The 9408-nt window shown below is 29.1% G+C and overlaps 1 protein-coding gene across 2 annotated transcripts in view; it reads right to left on the bottom strand.

Moving 5' to 3' along the window:
* Positions 1-848: 848 nt before the first annotated feature.
* The window catches only part of LOC145292919 (transmembrane protein 117-like), a 418600-nt gene continuing 410040 nt past the window's right edge, over positions 849-9408 (bottom strand). For both annotated transcript variants that reach the window (XM_080139082.1, XM_080139083.1), the window contains one exon: positions 849-9408. This exon is cut by the window's right edge and continues 826 nt beyond it. The gene's annotated coding sequence lies outside the window, so the exon portion shown is untranslated.

Raw genomic sequence — 9408 nt, 5'->3', positions numbered from 1 at the left:
CTATATATTAAGTGTGCAAAATGAATGGCCGATCCCAAAAATGTATAAACATTTTAACCCTTGCCTTCACTTAAAAATTGAACAAAATTCATGAAATCAAACAATTTTAATGAAATTTCCAGTATTTTTTTTTAATCTTAGTGAAAATGTATTATTTTAATAAAGTTAGAGTTTTAAGTATTAAAAGAAAAAGCACATGATTTGTTTTTTTATGAAAGTAAATGTTAATTAGAAACAATGTTGATTTTTTAGGAACATTACAACAAAAAGTCCCTTTAATGAAATCACTATAACTTGAAGAAAATTTAATTTCACAAACTAACGATATTATCATTGTTTATCCAATGTTTTCACTGAAACAATTTTAAAAAATATTTCATGTGATTTTACTAACAATTCTCCAAAATATTTCAAATGAGATAATATTTTTCTTGTACACAAGGACGTGTAAACATCAACATAAGAAATTTTTGTTGTATAATCTTGAAAAAAAAAAAAAAATGAAAAATTTGAGATTCAGGATCACTAAGAAAAAAATAATTTAAAAAAAATGGGATCATTTATACTAACAATTAATTTGGGAAAGTATGAATGGACAACATTGTAATATAAAAAAAAATGACAGGATTTGCATCCCATCATATTCTATTTAATTATTAATAAATTGTTTTAGCTTATTATTTTTTTTCAATGAATAAGTCGTCAGTGTAATCAGTGATTTTATTTGATTTTTTTCACACTTCAAATGCACTTTTACTTTTTATTTAAAAAGAATTTAACTCATTATTATGACACGTTTAAGAATAAATCGAACTATGTAAAAATATAAAATAAAATCGATACTGTAGACATTTTACAAACGTTTTATTTCAAATTCCAAGAGAAAACATTGATAAACAGATTTCATCAATATTTTCAAAATATTATTGAATTTGAGAATTTTAAACTAATAATAGTTCTGGCTATCGTTAAAAATGCCCCTGAATTTGAAACTAATATTATTGAATTTGGGAATTTTTAACTAATAATAGTTCTGGCCATCATTAAAAATGCCCCTGAACTTGAAACTAATACCAAGTTAAATATCAATCTTTATAGATAAAAATAAAATCTTAATTGCATACATGGAAAAATATTCCAATTAAATAAGCACTTTTTTTTTACAACAAAATAGGATTATTTAAATCAATATCTTTTATAATTTTCAAAAATACAGAAATTAAACTATAATAATGTTCCAATTTCTTCATTGTGTTTGATTGTGTCTTAATCTGTGTTTGAGTACACGTTTCTGTATGCGTGTTAGTTATTATAGGTGTCCTTGTATTTCTATGTGGATGTGTTAAAACTTGACTGATGGTATGTTTACTGTGTCCGTACCTGTGCATAACAGTACTTATCCAAAACCAACGTTTAATGCTAACAGTCAACTCGAGACAAAATAATAGTAACGTGTTAATACTTAACAATCGTAACAAAGTTTCTGAATCATTCGATTGTAATTGAACCTTTTACGTATTAAGAAAGAATTTTTTTTAAACCACTATCTTTATATATCAATGAAGGACATGAGTTGTCGCCCTTGAAGCAGAAACTACAATGTCTGTGCATTATAATTGGATATCAAAAAAAAGTTGTTTTAAGTTAAAGCACTTACCTAATTATTTGTTATGTTGAAATTAGTAACAAATTCCAAAACTTATGAAAAACGATCGAGTAGAAGATCTGATAAAACTATTTTTTACTAAAAAAAAAAAAAAAAAAGAAACTGTACTATTATCGTACATTTTCGATCCGTCATTTTCTCATTTAAAATAGAGAAAGTTGACAAGGGAGATAAGTCAGTTTGTCATACAGAATTGGCTGCAATAGAAGAAAGTGATGAAACTGCATTATTTGATAAAATTTTGTTGTTTTTTTTTTTGGAATTATTATTTTTTTTTTAGAATCACCACTTATCAAGGCCCGAAGGCCACTCGAGGATAAGGGTTAATGAATGTAAGGTAGTAGAATTTGATTATTTATGGGGACGGCTCAACAAGAACATTGAATTTGAAGGCTACTATGCTGTATTCAACTGGGAAGCAGACCAATGGAACTGTGTTTCACAGGCAGGCAGTTCTGGGATAAAAGCTTTGTTTATGGAATCTGCATTTAGATTAGACACAGATAGAGAGTGGGGGAAATTGTATATAATGGTTGTAGCTAGTCGAGTGCTTTTGTGAAAGTTTGGCAAGGACGAGAGCCATTCATTTTAATTGGGGCATAATGGGGTTCAGAGCGATTATGATGAAAGGAGAGAAGCTTGGTTTTTGATGCATTAAAATTAACCGGCCACCTTTTTCCCCATTGCACAACATTTTCAAGGGCCAAGGATGGAAACTTTATCAGTTTTCATAATTTTTGGAATTTTTACAAATTTTGACACACAAATGCATTTTTTGTATACCTGATTTTAATGCACAAGCACCGAAAAAATTCAGCCGAAAATTATGGACTTTGCATGCAACTTTTTATCTTGCACTGAGATTAAAGGGAGGGGGGAATGCTTTATTTTTTGATTTTGGTTGTTGATTAAATAAGCAACATTAGCAATGTGCTCATCTTAGTATTAAATGTTAACTCTGTATTGGTTTCAATTTTAGCTGAAACACAACAAGAATTATCACAGTTCTTTTTTTTAATATCATGAAGTTATTTTTACCTATTTGCCTAACATCCCTACAAACTACAAATAATAATACTACTACTTACTCTGCTAAACGTTTTGATCCCCAAACATATTCAACACATATAATTTATTGAAATAACGATATAGAGAAGCTCAGAAATTGCATTTTATTGAAGTTTTTTAATCATTATATGATGACAGTACTGGCATTAAAATAAATTTAATATTATGCATAAAATAGGAAAAAGAAACATTTTTTAATTAGTAAATTAGCCAACATACTGGGATAGCTCCAACATGTCCAGCAGTCAATATAAAAATGGAAACAGAGAAGATATCAAATTAAAAGAAACTTTAAAGTTAGTTATATAAAAATATTTCTTTAAAAGGTAAAAAAATACACTGTGAAACAAATATTACTAAAAAAAAAATTGTTTTAAATAAATTATTTTTATATAACTTGCTAAATGACTTTATTTCTTTTCATTTGATCTCTTCTCTATGAACATTTTCATATTGACTACCGGCCATGTTGGAGGTATATCAGTATTGTGGCTAATTTGCTAATTTAAACAGTGTTTTTTTTTTTTTAATACTAAATTTATTTCAATGCCAATATGTTCAGCACGTCAATCTTAAAAAACAAATACAATTTTGAAGTTACTGCATATCGTTGTTATGATAAAACTATGCGAGTCAGGAATTAAAGCATCTAACCTTACTTCAACTCATCTTCTGCATATTTCAGCAAAATTTAAATTTTTTATGGTCATTTTGCCACTTATGCATTTTAGGACTTTTTTCATTTTCAAAGAATACCACTCAGATCTAGGGGGAAACAGTTCAAAGAATTGTAAAAATTTTGTATAAATTATTCATAAAAGCAAAACAAACACACCAAATTACCACAATAACACAAAATAAAACATTATTTATCTGAACATTGATTAAATTAAAATATTTCTTTTTAGTTTTATATTTCAAAACGAATTGCAACAGACATTTTTATATATTTTTTTTAATGAATGAAAATGGTCATTATATGAAAATGAATAACTTTTTTTTAAAACTAACTTTGAGAGAAATTCTTGGAAAAACTTTAAGAACTTCTTGAATTGTGTCCCCTTGCTCTAAGTGGAATTCTTCAAAAATAAAAAAAAACAGTGTTAATAACTTTTTTTATGGATGGATGGCAGTATATGTTGAATCACCAACATTTTTTATTTTATTTGAAAGAAAAGAGTTGCTTATTTATCTTTTATGGTATAAGTTTTATTTTTTTTTTTTGTAGATTTCTTACTATTTATCCTGACACAAAAAAAAAGTGATTAAAACAGTATCACAGATGCTGAGCTATGAAAGCAATGAAAGTTTCATTCAGTCTATGGAAGGCAATTTAGTTCATAGTTTTTGAATGACACTTCACAATTTAGAACACTCATAACTATACCACAGTAAATTACTTACACCTATACCGCAGTAAATGCAATAAAAACGAGCCACAAAAAATACAAATAATAGAACAGAAATAATAAAACTATAATTTAAAAAAATTGAAATAGATTAAATAAAATCTTTTTTAAAGATTTATAATCTTGTTTTTTTCTATCAGAGGTGATGAGCCGTGATAATATATCTTACAATGTTTTCATATTTTTTTTTCATTTTTCCTTTTCAACATGGAAGTTGTGAGAAGACAATCGGTTTTAGTTGACATTAAAAACAATATGGCAGGGTTGAAACTTTTCCTCTCCATCTTTTTTATTTTAATTATTATTTTATGATACCAAATTTCTAATTATATTTTATTTTTATTTATTTATTATTATTTGTAGCATATTAATGATAAAAATGTTATCACTGAATAATGAAAGATTTTCTTTGTGAAAAGAAATTCACTTTGGACAATGAAAATTCAATTTTATTTTTTTCATATTTTTAAAGAATTTTGACAAACAAAAGACATGGCAGTGTTTCTGTTGTTAATTTTTTTTTTTTTTTTCACAATTATTTATAGTCAACGCTGTGTCCTTTCTTTATTCATTTTACATGGTTAAAATATTTTGATTGCTGTAGATTGGAGAGAGGATCTAGTGCAACAAAAATAACTGGGCAGCTCCATCAGCATCATTGGGTAAGGGCGCCTCAAGCAATTAGCAAGAAACTAATCACTTCTAAAAGAGTGAGAAAGTAAAGCCCAGGAGGGTGGACCTCCTAGAATTACACAGGACAATACCTAAGCCAATAAAGAACAAGTCACCTAGACTATGGTAGATTTGGAGATTTAGAGACATCTGAAGACAATCCAAGACTAGATAAATCAAATAGCCTTTAAGACAAAATGATGTATTAGTGCTACATAGCATGGCAAATGTGGAACCAACCAAGTAAATGTTAGCAAGAATGAACATCTCCTTCAAACATAAATATCCAGCTTAACAATCGAATTCACAGCAGTGTCCAGTCTCTAACAATATCTCAAGAAGAAACTAGAATGCAAGTGTAAACCAGAAGGTTAGAGACTGATCTCTCTCCTATTGGCATCGGGTCTGTTTTTCTGAAATGTTTCCTTCTGATTCAAAAGCACTGCCGTGTCCAGTCAAGAATGCTCAACTACCTGAGATCAGGAATAGAGTAATCAAAAGTTGTTATGATCAGATGGGGCTACAAAACCGACCCAACCATCTGCAAATATTATTCCCCCTAAAAAAAACTCTTTAATATACTGCAAAGAAATTGAAATTTAGGAAGATTTATTGATTGATGTCTAATACTTATTGTTAAAATTTCACAAAATCGAAAGATTTCTAAATTTTCATGAGAGGCTTCCAACCATTTTTACTCCCTTTACTTAACATTTCTACCCAGTCATGGCTGATGGAACAAGAACAATCTACCTTTCTGGATTAAATAAAGAGCTAAGTTTGAAATTCATTATAGATTGAAAAACAAAATCAATTTTATAGTAAAAATGTAATATTAAATGTAAAAATGTAATTTTATCTTAAGTAATTTTAAAAGAGTTATTTGCAAACAGGGGGAGATAACTTAGTCATTTCAGCAAATGTTAACATTTCTCGTAAATCTCATACAAAATATGATAAAATTGTTTTTTTACTTTTAGATAAATTTCTACACAATAATTTTTTCTAGTTTTTAGTGAGAATATTTATTGTTGCCTGATATGTAAATATATCAAAGAGTTTTTATTCAGAATGTGATTTTCATTTGTGTCTTTATCTGTATAAGCACCAACAGTAATTCAGTGCTTGAAGTAATTTTAAGTCAAAGGTTAAGTATTATGATTCTTGTGTGCTAAACTAAACCTAGACTAATATTTTTAGTAAAAAAAAAAAAAAATAGCAAAATTCTCTCCCCTTTATATTTTAAGAGTACAGCAAACAAAATGTTGTCATGGAAAAAAAAAAACAATGGACACATACGCTTGACTACAAATAATTTAAATAACAATTTTTCATCTCAAATATTCCAGCAGATGAATTTTTATTTTGTAATTTTTTTAATATAATTTTTTTTTTTTTTAATTTCATTAAAAAAAAAATATCAGGACTGAAGACGAGAAAAGGGAACAACAATTCCATGTTCAGATTTGAGAAATAATTAAAGAAGAGAGACCATTTTCGAATATTTTATGCTTATTTCTAATGTTTCATGTTGATGTAAGGCTGGCAGTTTTTTACCCAGAATTCCAGAGAAATTATTACTGACTTATATTTCTTCATAGATAAGTGTGCTCACATGACAACTTTGTTAGGGATGACTTGCATTGCAGGATTAATGAATCAGGGATGTGAAAAGTCAATGGCAAAAGAACTGAAATTCAGATGAATTCCCAACCTGGGGAGGTTACAACTCCCTTTGGATGTGCGTGTGTGTGGAGAGAGGGAAAGATAGGGTTGCACTAAAAATAATTTGTATAATGCTCTAGTGATAAGTAGTTAGAACACATCTGTTATATCCAGGGCACTTGTCTGTGTGTTTGTATGTTATGGTCAGCTAAAACTTAAAAAATACACAACAAACCCCTATAAAGTTGGTAGTTTTTAATCAGCGTAACCTCAGAAAAATAATATCTAAAACTAAGAAAAAAGGATTCATTTTTTTAGGGGGGAGTGGGGGGGGATCAAAGGCCATTTATGCTATTGAATGTTATCAAGACTTAAACACAATTTTTAATGCTATCATAAAGCCCAGGAAATGAGTCAGCATTTTTTTCAAATTGAAAGACGTTGATTGTGGATTTAATTTCTTGTTTCTTAACTATTTTCATTTCTCTACAAAGAAAGGGAGTTGGAGAAACGTAGTTTTAGTAGTGTTCTGGAGGCATCCTTAATTTTATATATATTTTCAGTAGCACTTTGGAGGCCTCCTAAGTTTTATTTTTTCACTTCTTGCATAAAAAATAATTTCTCTTCTGGGAGGGAGGGTTATGAGATACTATCCAACATCTATTTAGACTTTATGATCCTGGATAACACTTTACCTGTATGTATATCTCTCTAAAATACTCAACAACCCCTTATGAAGCCAGTATTTTTTTTTTTTAATTTTAAACATAACCCCAGAAAAATAATATCTAACATTTAAAGAAAAAGATTCATAATTTGTGGATTGTGAGTGAGGATCAATTTGTCATTTATATCATTTAATCTTATCAAAACGTATACACATCTTTTAATGTGGTCATCTAAAGAGAAATAACTAATTTTTTTCAGAGATATTTCCCTAATGCTGACTCGAGTTATGTGCGTGTATTTCCAGAAAGAGGAATGGGCTGGGCAAAGAAAAAAAAAAGAAAGGGTGGGAGGGGGGAGAAGGAGGTATAGAAGTTATTTTACACTTTTGCCCCAGGTAATGCCGGTTAATCCTGCTAGTTTAAAGCCATTTATAGCTGAATCAGTTACATTCAGCATTTTCCTAAGCAACTCCAATCAATTTCAACTAAAAAGTTAAAATTATGTGAAAAACAGCGTATAGAAGGGCGTGGGTTTAGAAAACCATACTTTGATGAAGCAAAAGTCATCTAACTTCTCTACTCCGGTCATGAATCGTTGGAAATTATTACATGGCAAAATTTGAATTTTCAGTTTTTGACTGAGAACTATTATCAGAGCGAAGGATGCGAGGGGACCTTATTCAGATACACAGCATCATTAATGAGAATCTAAATCTATCTTTAAACAAGTTTTTCACTGCAATAACTACTTGCGACCATTATGTTCACCCTTAGAAAATGTATCATTATCGCTTTTTACCTCAACAGAAAAAAAACAGCATTCTCTGCCCCTGTTTCGGCTCCCTGAAACAGCCTGCCACAGGATGTCATGATAATATCTACCATGGCCATGTTTAAAGTCGCCTTGGAGAAACATTCAGACATTATAGAGATGCAATATTTTCCGTCTTTTTATAAGGCTTGCTGCACTTTGCTATTTTTTTTTTTTTACAATAAAATTGATAAATTGATTGATAATTATTACGTCTAACAATATATGTTATCTGTTTAATATCAACTTAAAAATGAAAAGTGTGATCTTTAACAGATTTATTCAACAACTTACAGATCTAAATGATAACGTGGAAATCCTTTGATGCGTGATGATTGAAGTATGTGATGCAAGACATTTGTTCACCTTCCAATTCTCATCCCAGATCACACTTCTACCTCAAGGGCAATAATGTGCCATTCTTCAGTCCAAGGAAAATCACTATTATTATTATCATTATTATTATTATTATTATTATTATACTTATTATTATTATACTTATTATTATTATTATTATTATTACTCATTATATACATACACAAAGTGTAGTATCTGTTCTGGTGTTGCACTTCACTTTTTCTGTTCCCAGTCAGTGGGGGAGTGGTCCTTCTAGACTGAGACAATTTTTATTTTTGTTCCTATCTAGAGCGCCCCTTTTTGGGGAGCTGGATTTTCCTCACATTAAAAACCAACCTTGTGTCTAACTCTGCCCTCATGGGGAGGCAGGTAAATGGGAACAATAAATTTAAAAAATAATCGCTTTAATTATTTGAACTCCAATTACAACTCAATATTGTATCAAACAAGACTTTTATATAAGTATTTTAAAGATGTGCTTTTGTAAGCAGACAAATAGAACCTATTATAGGGTCTGTGATGTGTTATGCTTGAGTTATTGAAGAGTTTAGGGTCTTTCGGCATCATATTCCCCTTGTTAAACCAACCTTATCAGAGGTAATAGGTCTCTCATATATCCTTTTTTGACAATGGCTTTTATATGATAATATCTGTAGGTATCTGGCATTGCCCGAGAGGCAGCAAAGTTATTTTAATATATTTTATTAGTTTGCACATCTTTAAAACTAAGGTATATGTATATATGCAACCATTTAATCTCATATTAGAAGGAATTGCAATGCAAGTTTGTATATGTGAGCAATATTATCTATTTTTCAGAAGAAATCACAAATATAATGTTGGTTAAGTAAGTGGCAAAAATACAATACAAATCAGAAAATCAAACATTTCAACTGATAGAAATGTTTGCATTCTAGAAGTCACTGGAAATTAATAGAATTTTTCTTTACTTTTCTAGAAAGCTCCAGAAATTTCTAGAAATGTTTCTAGAACATTCTGGAAATTAATAGAATGTTTGTTCTTTTTGGAACTTACTAGAATTTTATTCTGTTCAGGAAATTATCAGAAATTTTATTGTTCTAGAATTTTTGA

Source organism: Euprymna scolopes, chromosome 14 (assembly GCF_053919585.1).
Source record: "Euprymna scolopes isolate OS-2025 chromosome 14, ASM5391958v1, whole genome shotgun sequence".
Classification (NCBI taxonomy): domain Eukaryota; kingdom Metazoa; phylum Mollusca; class Cephalopoda; order Sepiida; family Sepiolidae; genus Euprymna; species Euprymna scolopes.
This window is presented reverse-complemented; position numbering and strand designations above follow the sequence as displayed.